General features: G+C 48.7%; 1 protein-coding gene across 4 annotated transcripts in view; it reads left to right on the forward strand.

Annotated features, from left to right (window-relative positions):
- The first annotated feature begins 3,991 nt into the window (after window positions 1-3,991).
- Window positions 3,992-13,380, forward strand: part of TSPAN4 (tetraspanin 4) — a 2,368,794-nt gene continuing 2,359,405 nt past the window's right edge. For 2 of the 4 annotated variants that reach the window (XM_069223121.1, XM_069223124.1), the window contains exons 1-2: window positions 4,173-4,632; window positions 5,527-5,788. The gene's annotated coding sequence lies outside the window, so the exon portion shown is untranslated. Of the gene's footprint in view, window positions 4,633-5,526; window positions 5,789-13,380 lie in introns of all 4 variants that reach the window. The other 2 variants (XM_069223123.1, XM_069223119.1) reach the window with 2 other exon arrangements.

Raw genomic sequence — 13,380 nt, forward strand, 5'->3', positions numbered from 1 at the left:
TGGCGAACCCTGTACCTCTTTCACTCCCAGACAATTAAACTCTTGGATAGAAGTAGGCATTACTACAGTGGGTGATTGCTACCAAGGGGGATGCTGGTACCCTTCGGTGACTTGGCGGAACAAAGTGGTTTACATACTGGCAAATTCGTAACTTACGAGGCTGTTGCATGGGCCCGGAAGGAGTTGTGGGGGGGCTGAGGAGAAGAGCCCCCCACGACGGCAGACTATGCTAGTGACTATGCTGGTTGCAGGGGGAGGAGGATCTCACCTGATCACATGGATCTATAGGTCACTGAATGGGATGCTTGAACGACCACTAGAAGGACTGCAACTCAAATGGGACACAGATATAGGCAGGAACATGACACACACCGAATGGGCTAAAACTTTAGCCTCTGCACACAAGATTTCACTTAATACGTGACGGAAGTATATACAGTACAATTACGTTCACAGGACATACCTCACCCCACACAGAACTAATCGGATATATGGGGTGAAGACAGGAGCATGCCCACGATGTCAGTTGGCTGACACCGACTTCCCCAACATGACTTGGGAATGTCCAACACTAAGACAGTACTGGGGGGGAGTGGTTGCTCAACTCAACAACGCCCTAAATAAACAATTAGATGATGGCCCGGCGGTATGTTGAACCTCCTTTTTGATAGGCCTTTAATTTAAAAAAGTGCGTAACAGGTTTGCGGAATTGGCATTGGTACTGGCACGCAGGAGAGTGGCGATGGCCTGGAAAAATATCTATGGGCCTTGGCTGGACACGTGGGTAGCAGATGTTACACACTGGGCGATGGCAGAGGAGAGGGCACTACGGATGGAGGAGATGAGGGGACTGAGGTGCCGAGTGATAGCCCCCATGTGGGCAGAAGTGGTAGACCCCTGGGAGACACTGGATGCTTCCACAGATGATGACTCTGACGGGACATCAGTCCAATGTGAGCCAGTGACGGACAATCGCTAATCCCCGGTCAGTCCACAACAATTCAACATAAGGAGTGGGGGACTCCCCCCCCACTCCCTCCCTGCTGGCCCCTCCCCCTTGTCCTCCACCCCTGCTACCTGGCGAGCCTCCCGCACCTTGGCCCCACTACTTTAGATGAGGCTCCCACTAAATGGCGATCATTGAGGGAAAGTGAGGAGATGCGCAATGGGACAAGATCTGGCAACCTCAACCACACACCACCTGGCTGTATTACAGATGTATGGGCGAGTTAAATAGGTTTTATGGTTATTTAGTTACGCTGGCCTATATCTCTTTATTGGCATACGCTCTGGGGAAGATAAGTATACAGGTCGGCAAAGCTATCGGTAGACAATGACCCCCTGTCTCGCAAACATGCCACTGAGAAACTGAGACAACTAAGTCGCTGCCAATGCAATTCCCTATGCTAGGGTCTGAATGCAATAAAGATCACTTTGTGGTAATGGTATTATAATGCATGTAATAGACACTCAAAAACTGTACAGTAACGTGAATATTATACTATGGCTTTGTGAACAAAAAAAAAAACAAAAAAAAAAAACTTGAAATACCAATAAACAAATTTGTTTAAAAAAGAGAGAGATAGGCCTTGCAACAGTGAAAAACTAATTTGGCAGTATTTCACTGTTAGGACATGTAAACCACATCAGTACATGTCCCACCTTTAACATACATTGCACCTTGCCCATGCGCTACCTAGGGCCTACCTTAGGGGTGCCTTACATGGATAAAAAGGGAAGGTTTGGGCCTGGCAAGGGGGTACACTTTCCAGGTCAAATTGCAGTGCAAGACTGCCCACACAGATACTGCAGTGGCAGGTCTGAAACATGTTTACAGGGTGGCACAATCACTAATACAATACACTAATACAATTTACATAGGGAGTTCTTGCACTTTAGCACTGATTTGCAGTGGTAAAGTGCGCAAAGACAATAAACCAGCAAAAACAGAGTCCAGTATACCATAAAAATAGAAGGTCAGAAGGCAAAAAGACAGGGGAGACATGCCAAAGGCTGCCAGCTAACACTCCTGGACCTGTGAAGATCAGAAGAATGACTTCCCTGCTGTCTGAAACCTGAAAGAAAACTGGACTTCTTGGCAGTGAACCCAGGACCCCAGAAATGCCCCAAGAGTCATTTGGCGGACCTGCTGTTTGAGCTACAGGGACACAACGAGCTTCCAAAGGCCTCTCTACCTGCAACTGACCAGCTGCCGAGTTCCTACTGGACCTGCCCTTGACCCTACTGATGGCCTCTTTTGGAGTGTGTCTTAACCCCCAAGTAGTATTCACAAAGTTTCTACCCTTGTCCCTAAACTACAAGAAGTGGGACTTAAAAATGTTGCCAGCTTTCTGTCTGGAGAACCAACGGACACCGGGATCGAAGTTGCAGATGTCAAATCACTGGTTGACCTCAAATTGCCAGTTTACTCCGCTGAAAGAGATTCAACTTCCAGAAAAGTTTCCAGGTCTGCTTAGAAGGCTTCATCTGGACTGATGCTGAAGAGCATCCAATTGACAGCGAGGCCTTCCTTGACACCGACTTTAGACTTTCCCTGCTTGGAACTTTCCCACCTTTGTCACCAACCACACTGGAATCCCACTGTTTGGCAACCTGCAGTCATCAAATCCCATTTTGCTTCCAGCTTGCCTTGCTTATGACTTGTGGAAGACCATGTTTTCTCCACAAATGTTTCTAAGTCAGAAGATAAACCTTTCTCTGGAATAAACCTGGGTGTCGTAACCGACCAATACTCCATCACAGTTGGCCTTAACTTTTGACTTTAACCCAGTCTATCATGACCAGATAACAGTGATTTGTGCCTTTTGGTGCTATTTTCAATTCAAACGTTAAAAATTCATATAGCTGGTTCTACTTATTGGATTGTCAGCCTTTGGATTTTTCCTTCATTATGTTTTCACTATTACTGTGAGTGTTGCATAAATACTTTACACATTGCCTGAAAGTTAAGCCCGACTGCTTTGTGCCAAGCTACCAGAGGTTTTAGGTTTATTTAGTGACTTTAGTGGTTCATCCTGACAAGGACTGTGATTATTATTTGAGGTGGGTTCTCAGCCCCCTCAACCAATACTCCAATTTCTTATAATACATGAAGCCACTTTTTCTCTGTGGAACGAATGCAATTTGTGAAGTTTCTGCAGTTACTCTTGCAGTGTGTGTGCAGATGATACACTCTGTAGCACTGCTGTAAAGGGATTTTTTTTATATCAGTACACTTGTGGGTACTCCAATGACTTCCAGTGTCTGTGGCCCTGATACTGGAAGCATGCATGCCCTTGTGGAACTGGTGCAAGTAGTTGTGCTCTGTCCACCTGTTACAGATAGTCTCGTACTGGCTCTACACACGGTACTTGTAGGCCTGCTCTCTCTGTACACCTGGTGGACGTCTGTACAGAGAGGCCTGTTGTGTCATGTTGGCCTTTTATATCAATGACGCTGTTACAACTGCTTTGTCAGTACACCTGTCCTGGTAGCACTGCAGTGCTTGTGCACACGGTGAAGCTAATAGCAGGTGCCTTGGGACACCTGTTGTAGGCAGTCCTGCCGTCTCTGTGCACCCGGGGCAGGTATGCGTGCAGTGCCACGTGCACATTTTGCAGGCAGCTGTAGGCTGTCCAGGGAGCCCTACTGTCTCGGTGTATTTGAGGCAGGTAATCTGATGTCTCTGTGCTCATGGGCCGATGGTTTGCAGTGTCTGTGTGATGCTGACAGTCTTGTGCATCTCTGCACACGTCACACGGATTCTGCTACTATGTCTCACAGAATATGCTGCTTTTGTACTGGCAGCACACGCGCTCAGCTTTGAATTCTGACAGTCGTACTACTAACATAATAAACTCGATTCTTCTCCTGAAGCCGATAAAATAAGAGCCATTTGCTCGGCTTAAATGTAAAATCGTGTATTTACAATATTAAATAGTCCTCCGTGCAGCGCATAAGTCGTGGTGTGCAAAAGCGGGTAGTGCATAGCGGCCCGGGGAGGCAGCTCACTTCGAGATAGACAGCGTTATGCTTATCATCCGGTCAGTAAATAAAACTGCGACATAGTAGAGCTTCCCTTTGTGTTTATTTTCTTACATCCGTTTCAGCTACAAGGCAGCCGAGCTATTCAGCGCCCCGCGTTGGTCGCCCCAGCACTCGTTCAAGTGTCATCGCAGCGGGCTCCACTTTTCAACATTTTCTGATCGTTATAGCTGGTGCATTTAAGTCGACATACCATAACGCTTATGACAGGGGCTGTGCGTCGGGAGCAGCGTTGCCATCTGCACGCGGCACATTTGAACGCGCGTGGTTAGTAAAGCACGCTCGGTCCTGAGGGCTCTCCGTGCGCAGCAGTGGCGAGGCTCCCGGTGCCACCGCGCAGTGGTTTCGATTCAGTGGATGAAATAACTGGAAGGTTTTCTGTAGCGCGCTGCCCCGGGGAAGCCTTGGCCCTCGCTCGTGTGTGCGAGACCACGTCTCTGCCTCCGGTGACACTGATCGCTTCCCTCTCCCCCCAGCCACCAGCCCTCTCCACCTCCTCCCGGCTGGCTTGGTGGGCAGAGCCGCAGACGTTGGCATCGGCGGGCAGTGCACGGGTGGCAGAGCTGCCAGGAGTTCCTGCGGGATAAGGTAGGTCGAAGCACTCTGTTTTTGTTTATCGAAAACCGTTTTATTTCCACGCGCGGATATTGTACTATTGCTGCTCCCGGAGTCGGTCTTTACCAGACTCCTGGACTCGGGCAGTGGCGCTGGCGCTGCAGGCACCGAGGGCAGCCGCGCAGCGCCTCGCAGTCTGCCATCACAGCGCAGCGCGCACTGCTGAGGGCGTGTGAGTAGTTAGTACGCAAGTGGAGATGTGTTTAAGAAACTAGACTGTGAACACACCTCGAAGCAGCTAATCCTGGCGTCTTATCATACACAATAATGTGTGACCCTGGGCACACTACTTCATCTCCTCATGCCACAGTACCCATATTTGCCCGTGCTCAGAAATATGTTGCCCTAGCATTAAGCATTATCAAACAAACAATAGTGATATTGTGTATACCTGTTATTTATCTTAAAGGCACGTGCATTTAATCTATAATTAGTGACACGCTTTAGCCAGGGCACTGCGAGCTTGTTGCTTCACACCTGCACTCACTTTAGCAGCAGGCTGCAGGAACGGACTCACCACTATAAAAAAGGCAATCGGTACCACCTCTGATCAATTAGCGATCGGCTGGAGACAGGCGTGTGTATCAACGGGCAGTGCACGCGCGTGCGAGAGCTCTCCTGGTCTTTGAAGTACAACAGCATGACGCGCGCAGGGACTTCTAAGTACCCAGAGCTGCCTCTGGCGCGGAGGGTGCCAGGCCCCGGGGGGGTTGTGGTTCTCCTAACAAATAGTGAACGCTTTATTTGCCAAGACTAGCGTTTAAAAGGATCATGTTTGCTCCTTCTACCCTGATATAATTTTGCCTGAAGGAATGTCTCCGTAATCGCTGCACTTGACAACAAACAGTTACCCATGTCTTTTTTCAGTTGTTTTGGGGGATACTGGACGTCAGTGTGAGAGGGGAGAGCGTGCGCAGCTGGGTGCCGTCACACCGCTCATTCAGAGGTGCAGACATGTGAAAGTGATGCACGGCACTTTCCAACATCTCGGAAAAAGGCAAATGATGATCCTTGTAACTGAGTAAAAGGTGTGCAGAAAGACAGCAGACGTTGATGAACGTTGTGATGCGCCCTGTCTTCTGGTTAGATGAGGAAAAAGTGTCTGGTAAACGTCTCTCATTTAGTCTAGGTGAGTAATTGCACTGCTGTCACTAGTCGTTTTTACAGCCCAAGGGTTTTTTCTTTGCATTCTGTTTTTTGTAGTCGTGCTTTTCCAATTATAAGTTCAGGAGTGGAAGGAAACACATGAAAGCTGAGCTGACCACGTTCCTCGCGTATGGAAGCCAGAGCCTTTATTTAGTTTTCTATAATTACATTAAAACATTCTATTTATATACAATTCAACACTAGTGAATTTGTGTCTTAAATGTTAATCGTGTGTTTATTACTACCTATCTCAATAGTGCTCAATCTAGTTCCCTCAGCAAAATAACAGCTATCGTGATCCCTCAGGGAGTGACACCTATGTCGCAAGCATTATTTGCACATATTCAGTGAGAGCATAAGCCACAAAGCTGTCTATCCAGGATTGAAATGTATAAGCTAGAGGTTACACCGGAATCTCAGCATCAAGCACATGGCCTTTCTGGGCTTATGCTATTAGGATTTAAAACTGTGATTTACAGGTTATACAGTGTTCCCTAGGGCCACAATGTCACCTGTTCTCAGTACTCTAAAACTGCTGCTCTGTGGTAATGGGTGGTGTGTTAAGTACAAATGCGTGCATACCTGTATTACATGTGTTGTTGTGTATAGGCGTGGAAAAGAACGCCACACTTTTTGACTTATCTATCATGAGCGGGGCAGATGCAAGTAATCAAGAAGCCCGTTATCACCCTCCGGGAGTTTAATCTTGATATATATAAGATAGGGCCCGCCATCTCTGTGGACAGTTGGGTAGACGACCTCACGCGATCATAGTTACCCTTTAAGTTCTAAAAAGGACTCTCACCCAGATTGCCTGTGGCATGTTTCATCCCAAGTCCCTCATCCAGAACGAAGATACACCAGGATGGGCTCGACCTTCTTGAGTGAGCTCGTGATATTGCTAGGGATCAAGTGTAGATAAGATAAAATTAACTGAGGAAAAGGTATCTGATGGGTATTTGTATTCAAGAGTTTCCCTGGTAAAGTTACAAACAGCGGGTAGAGATTGTACCAGATGGACGCAGGGCATTGATTAGTACTCCAGCACCAGAGAGTTGGTCTACATGTTACAGCTGTGCTTGTGCCACCTAGATCAGTCGTCCTTCATCAGGACCAGAAGAATCCCTATCAGTGTAACATAAATCCAGTAGTGATAATGACTCCGCAGACGCACACTCATGCATACATACATTCGTTAAACTTTGAAATCACCAGCTATAAATTCCTGGACGGGCTTCTTGAGTGCCTCTAAGGGAGGAGGATGAGACATCTTATAGTCACACTTTCTTCAAAGGTCGAGACTCACTTATGCGGTTACATCCGTCAATTCACCCCAGCATGTTGTTTCTCACTTAGACAAACTCAGGCCCTGATTACAACCTGTGCTGAGCAGAATTCTCTGTGTGGAATCCTACATTACACAACTATAAGTAGTCTGGTGATTCCGCGGCCAGCTACTGGGTGCAGGAATAATAGAACCAGATTTTATAAACTGGAAAATCTGGCTATTAAAATTGCCCTATGAAAGAGCTGAATTGCAGCCTGGACCTGTTTCCTGGCCCCACCTGACTTTAAGACAAGGCACGAGAGCAGCATGTAATGGTGTTCACTGCCAGCCATAATCCTCCCATTTGCTCCACCATCCTCAGCATGCCTGTCCTCCATTGGCTGTCACAAATCAGCTCCCATGCACAAACAGGGGTATAGCTTCAAAGGGGGTGTTTGGGGTTTTGCACCCCCTAATACATCTATTCTGTAGTAAATACTAGGGTACAGGTGTTCTCAGTCGGGTAGGGGCAAGAGTCTGTCGGATTTCACCTGGGATTTTTAAATACACAGGCAAACACACAAACTCCTACTCGGTCTCACACTCTGTCTGCTTTGAAGGTCTTAAAACATATTGGTTATTTTACAAAATATTGTGTTTTTAAGTGCCACTTGCAATCTGCACTCCGCTTTTTTAAACTTCCCTTACGCACTTCTTCTCTTGTAATATGTTTTAACAGGATATGATAACATGATTGTAGGAAAACCTGCAGCTTACACTCCGCTAATCCTACTGACCAAGCTACGCCCCTGTGCACAAATGTATCCCTTTCTTACAGGAGGTGTTAATGATATTAAACTACACAGAAAAAAATACTACAAGGTAAATCCAGGTCTGCACAGTTACTCCCTATTCTATGCACTTTAACTTGTCATTGTATGGTACTGGTGTTACCACATGCTACCAGTAACTACTACTGCAGAGTTTGCATCCTGCCAGTACCATGCAACTTCTAATCAGAGCCATAATGACTAGGGGCCTAATTTAGATCTTGGTGGAGGGAATACTCCGTCACAAATTTGACAGCTATCCCGTCCGCCTTATCACGATTTCCATAGGGTATCATTTGACCTTAATAAAGCGGGCAGGATATCCGTCAATTCTGATGGATACAACTACCTGTGGATTCCTCACCTCATGAATACTCCCATGGCGCCAGCATTCGACGGAAATCTTCTTACTAGTCTCTGCACGTCGACGAGGACGTCACTGTCGCCCACGCGACGCCGTCTGACGTCATACAGGCAATAAGAGGTCCTCGACGACGTGCGGACGTCAGTACCAATCATTTTTTACGTGCATGAGAACAACCAGGCAATGCAATGAAAGAGCAAGGCAACATCCATTATATTGTAAAAATACACCACATTGTATGAATAACTGTAAATCTTTTTATTTACATATATATATATATAAAACTCTCTCTTTTAAAATATATACACACACCAAGTATATACATAAAGATATATACATATATACATATATATATATAAATATATTATATATACATCTATTGCACCCTCAAAGACCAAGAGGAGCGCACTCAAGGATTACTTGGTAAGACCAGAAAGGCAACGGGGAGGCGGGTGGGACCGTGAGGAATCCACAGGTAGCTAATGTATCCACCAGAAAAGTCGTTACCGAAGGTAAGTAACTCGTTCTTCTGATGGATACAACTACCTGTGGATTCCTCACCTCATGAATAGAGTCCCAAAGCAGTACCACGCCCGGCGGTGGGTGCCTAAATGGTCAAACCAAGAAATCCTGCAGCACTGACCGTGCAAAATGGCCGTCCCTTCTAACCTCAGAATCCAAACAGTAATGTTTTGCAAAAGTGTGAAGGGACGACCAAGTTGCGGCCTTGCAGATGTCGACCACAGGGACACCTCTGGCCAAGGCCGAAGTGGCCGACTTAGCTCTGGTGGAATGAGCTCTAATGCCCTCAGAAGGATCCTTCTTTGCCAAAGAGTAACATATTTTAATGCAAAGAACAACCCACCTGGATAGTGTTCTCTTGTGGACTGCCTTTCCTCTCCTCTTGCCCACGTATCCAATAAACAGCTGATCCTCCAGCCTGAAATCCTTTGTTCTATCGATAAAGAAGCTCAACGCTCTCTTTGGGTCCAGACGGTGCAGTCTTTCTTCCTCTTTGGAAGGATGAGGCGGAGGATAGAACGTGGACAAAGTAATTGCCTGAGCCAAATGGAAGGGTGAAACAACCTTCGGGAGGAAAGCAGCCTTGGTCCTCAACACCACCTTATCCCCATAAAAAGTTGTATAAGGGGGTTTTACTGATAAGGCCTGCAACTCACTCACTCTCCTTGCTGATGTTATAGCTATCAGGAAGACTGTTTTTAAAACCAAATACCTCAAGGGGCAAGAATGCATAGGTTCAAAAGGGGACCCCATAAGGAAAGTCAGGACTAAGGACAAATCCCATTGCGGCATAACGAATGGCTTTGGAGGATATTGATTTAGAAGACCTTTCAAGAATCTGATAACAATAGGGGATTTAAATAAAGATGGTTGGTCTGGAAGACATAAGAAGGCTGACAAGGCCGATAAATAACCTTTAATGGTAGCCACTGCACAACCTTTCTGCGCCAGAGATAGAGCAAAAGACAAAACGTCCGATAGATGAGCATGCAAAGGATCAATCTGCCTCTCTCCACACCACACAACAAATTTAGACCACCTATTAGCGTAGATAGATTTAGTGGAGTGTCGCCTGGCCGCTAATATAACATCCACTACCTCAGGCGGGAGAGAGAAGGAACTCAGATTGCCCCGTTCAATCTCCAGGCATGTAGGTGCAGACTCTGGAGGTTGGGGTGTAGAACCTGCCCCTGCGACTGCGAGAGGAGGTCTGCCCTGAAAGGGAGACGGAGCGGCGGGCACATTGAGAGTTGGAGAAGGTCGGAGTACCACACCCTCCTTGGCCAATCCGGAGCTATTAAAATTACTAGAGCCCGGTCTTGGCGAATCTTCCTCAATACTCGAGGAATCAAGGGTATGGGAGGAAACGCGTAAAGCAACTGGCCGCACCAGGTCATTTGAAACGCGTCCCCCAACGCTTCCTGCATCGGATACTGAAGGCTGCAGAACAACGGACAATGCGCGTTCTCTCGAGTGGCGAACAGATCTACCTGAGGAAACCCCCACCTCTGGAAGATTAAACGGACTTGATCTGGATGGAGACGCCACTCGTGGTCTGCCGAGAAGTGGCGACTGAGACTGTCCGCACGCACGTTCAAAACTCCGGCCAGATGGTTTGCTATCAAGCAAATCCGATTGTCCTTTGCCCAGGACCATAGTCGAAGAGCTTCTCTGCAGAGAAGGTACGACCCCACTCCTCCCTGCTTGTTTATGTACCACATCGTGGTAGTATTGTCCGTTAGGACCTGTACCGACTGACCACGAAGGGAAGGGAGGAAGGCCTTGAGAGCCAGACGTACAGCCCGTAATTCTAACAGATTGATGTGAAAAATCTGTTCCTCTGGAGACCAAAGACCTTTGATCTCCAGATCCCCCAGATGAGCTCCCCACCCTAGAGTGGAAGCATCCGTTATAACTGTGGCCACTGGTGGCGACTGCTGGAACGGCTTTCCTTGCGAAAGATTGTTGCTTACAATCCACCCCTTCAAATCCACAGCAGCATCTCTGGAGATCTTGACAGTACCCTCTAGATCCCCTCTGTGTTGAGACCACTGCCTTCGGAGGCACCACTGAAGAGCCCTCATGTGCCAGCGAGCATGCGTGACCAACAGAATGCAGGAGGCAAAAAGACCGAGCAGACGAAGGACCTTGAGGACTGGAACTACCGCTCCATTTCGAAACATTGGAACCAAATCCTGAATATCTTGAATCCGCTGAGGCGGAGGAAAGGCCCGACCCAATGTTGTATCCAGTACTGCCCCTATGAACAGGAGGCGCTGAGAGGGCTCTAGGTGAGATTTGGGCTCGTTCACCGAAAAACCCAGGTCGAACAACAACTGGGTTGTTGACTGCAGATGACGCAACACAAGCTCCGGGGACTTGGCTTTGATCAACCAGTCGTCCAAGTAAGGGAATACTGCTATCCCCTTCCTTCTGAGCTCTGCCGCAACCACCGACATCACCTTCGTGAAGACTCGAGGTGCTGAAGTAAGACCAAACGGAAGGACCGCAAACTGATAGTGTTGCGATCCCACCACAAACCGGAGATACTTCCTGTGTGACTTGAGTATCGGGATATGAAAGTAAGCATCCTGCAAGTCGACAGACACCATCCAGTCTTCCATGTTCAACGCCAAAAGCACCTGTGCTAGGGTCAGCATCTTGAACTTTTCCTGCTTGAGGATCCAATTCAAGATCCTCAGGTCCAGAATTGGTCTCAAACGACCATCCTTCTTGGGAATCAGGAAATACCTTGAGTAAACTCCTTGACCCCTTTCCTGCTCCGGGACCAACTCCACCGCGCCCTTTAAAAGGAGGACTTCTACCTCCTGTTCTAGCAACAGGAGGTGTTCTTGTGAACAATACGAAGGGCGGGGCGGGATGAGGGGCGGAAACTCCCGAAAAGGAAGGGTGTAGCCTTTTCCCACAACACTGAGAACCCAATTGTCCGACGTAACAGTCTCCCATTTGGTGAGAAAATGCTGTAATCTTCCCCCTACAGGAGAGGCGTGAGTTGGAAATGGTGGAAGCCTAAGGCTGCTTCCCCTGCTGCACCCCGCCAGAGGATGAGGAAGAGGCAGAGTGCTGCTGAGAGGCTCCTCTGGTGCGGACCCTACCTCTCCCCCTAAAAGATCTATAGGGATGGGAAGAGGCAGGTTGCTGATATCTTCCCCGAAAGGAAGAGGAGGAAGAGCCACGCCCAAATCCACGAAACCTCCTGAAAAATCTGGAAGAGGCCGTGGAAGAAGGAGCTTGGAGCCCTAACGACTTAGCCGTGGCCCTGCTTTCCTTAAAACGTTCCAAGGCCGAATCAGCCTTAGCCCCAAACAGTTTGTCCCCATCAAACGGGAGATCCAACAATGTGGACTGTACATCAGCCGAAAAGCCCGAGTTACGGAGCCAGGCCTGTCTCCTTGCCACCACAGTTGTGCCCATTGCTCTGGCTACCGAGTCGGTGGTATCCAGTCCCGTCTGGATAATTTGGGTCGCAGCAGCCTGGGCATTTGAGACAAGATCCAAAAGACCCTGGGGAAGCTCTGTAAACGAAGAGGAGATGTCATCCATCAGAGCATGAATATACCTCCCCAGGATACAGGTTGCATTGGTGGCTTTTAACGCCAGACTGCAGGACGAAAAAAATCTTCTTCGACTGCGCCTCTAGCTTCTTTGAATCTCTGTCCCCAGGCACCGTCGGAAAAGAACCAGGCGCTGACTTGGACGAACAGGAGGCCTGCACCACCAAGCTCTCCGGCGTAGGGTGCCTGGACAGAAAACCAGGGTCAGTTGGAGCCGCCCGATACCTCCTGGCCGCGGCTCTGTGAACTGCTGGGGAAGATGCCGGCCTCTTCCACGCCTCTAAAACCGGATCCAGCAGGGCGTCATTAAAAGGTAACAGAGGCTCCGCCGCGGCTGAGGCCGGATGTAACACCTCTGTCAAAAGGTTTTGTTTCGCCTCCACCACCGGCAAAGGCAGGTCCAAAAAACTAGCTGCCTTCCGTACCACTGCATGAAAGGAAGCAGCCTCCTCAGTATATTCTCCCGGGGACGAAAGGTCCCACTCAGGGGAAGTGTCCAGCCCACTGGCCGACTCCAGTCCACGCAGCCCATCACCCGAGTCCTCTAGCTCTCCTTCCTCTAGGGCTCGTTGGTACTCCTGCTCTTCTAGTACCCGGAGAGCACGTCTCCTTGAATGCAGTCGTTGCTCAATCCGCGGAGTCGACAATGCCTCCGCCGAAGTCAGAGATCGGCGCCGATCTTCCGAAGCCACCGACGCCGCATCCGGCGCCACAGGTAACTTCGGCGCCGACTGAAGAGCAGTTGAAACGGATGGACCCACCGGAGTCACAGGCCGAAATCTCGACGTCGACGGGATGGAAATCCCTGGGGCCAATCCTTCCGAAGCCACCGGAGCGGCCACCGGCGCCGACACTGGCGCCGAGCCCACGTTCCCAAACGGGAGAAAGGGCATAAAGGGTGCCGGCCGAAGAGGCGCAGGATCACCCAAAGAAAAGTCCAAAGGCCCAGCCGGAGCACCCCCTGGAGCCATCTGTTGGAAGATGGCATACATCGCATTCAAGAATGCGGAACTATCG

Source organism: Pleurodeles waltl, chromosome 3_1 (genome assembly GCF_031143425.1).
Source record: "Pleurodeles waltl isolate 20211129_DDA chromosome 3_1, aPleWal1.hap1.20221129, whole genome shotgun sequence".
NCBI classification, from domain to species: domain Eukaryota; kingdom Metazoa; phylum Chordata; class Amphibia; order Caudata; family Salamandridae; genus Pleurodeles; species Pleurodeles waltl.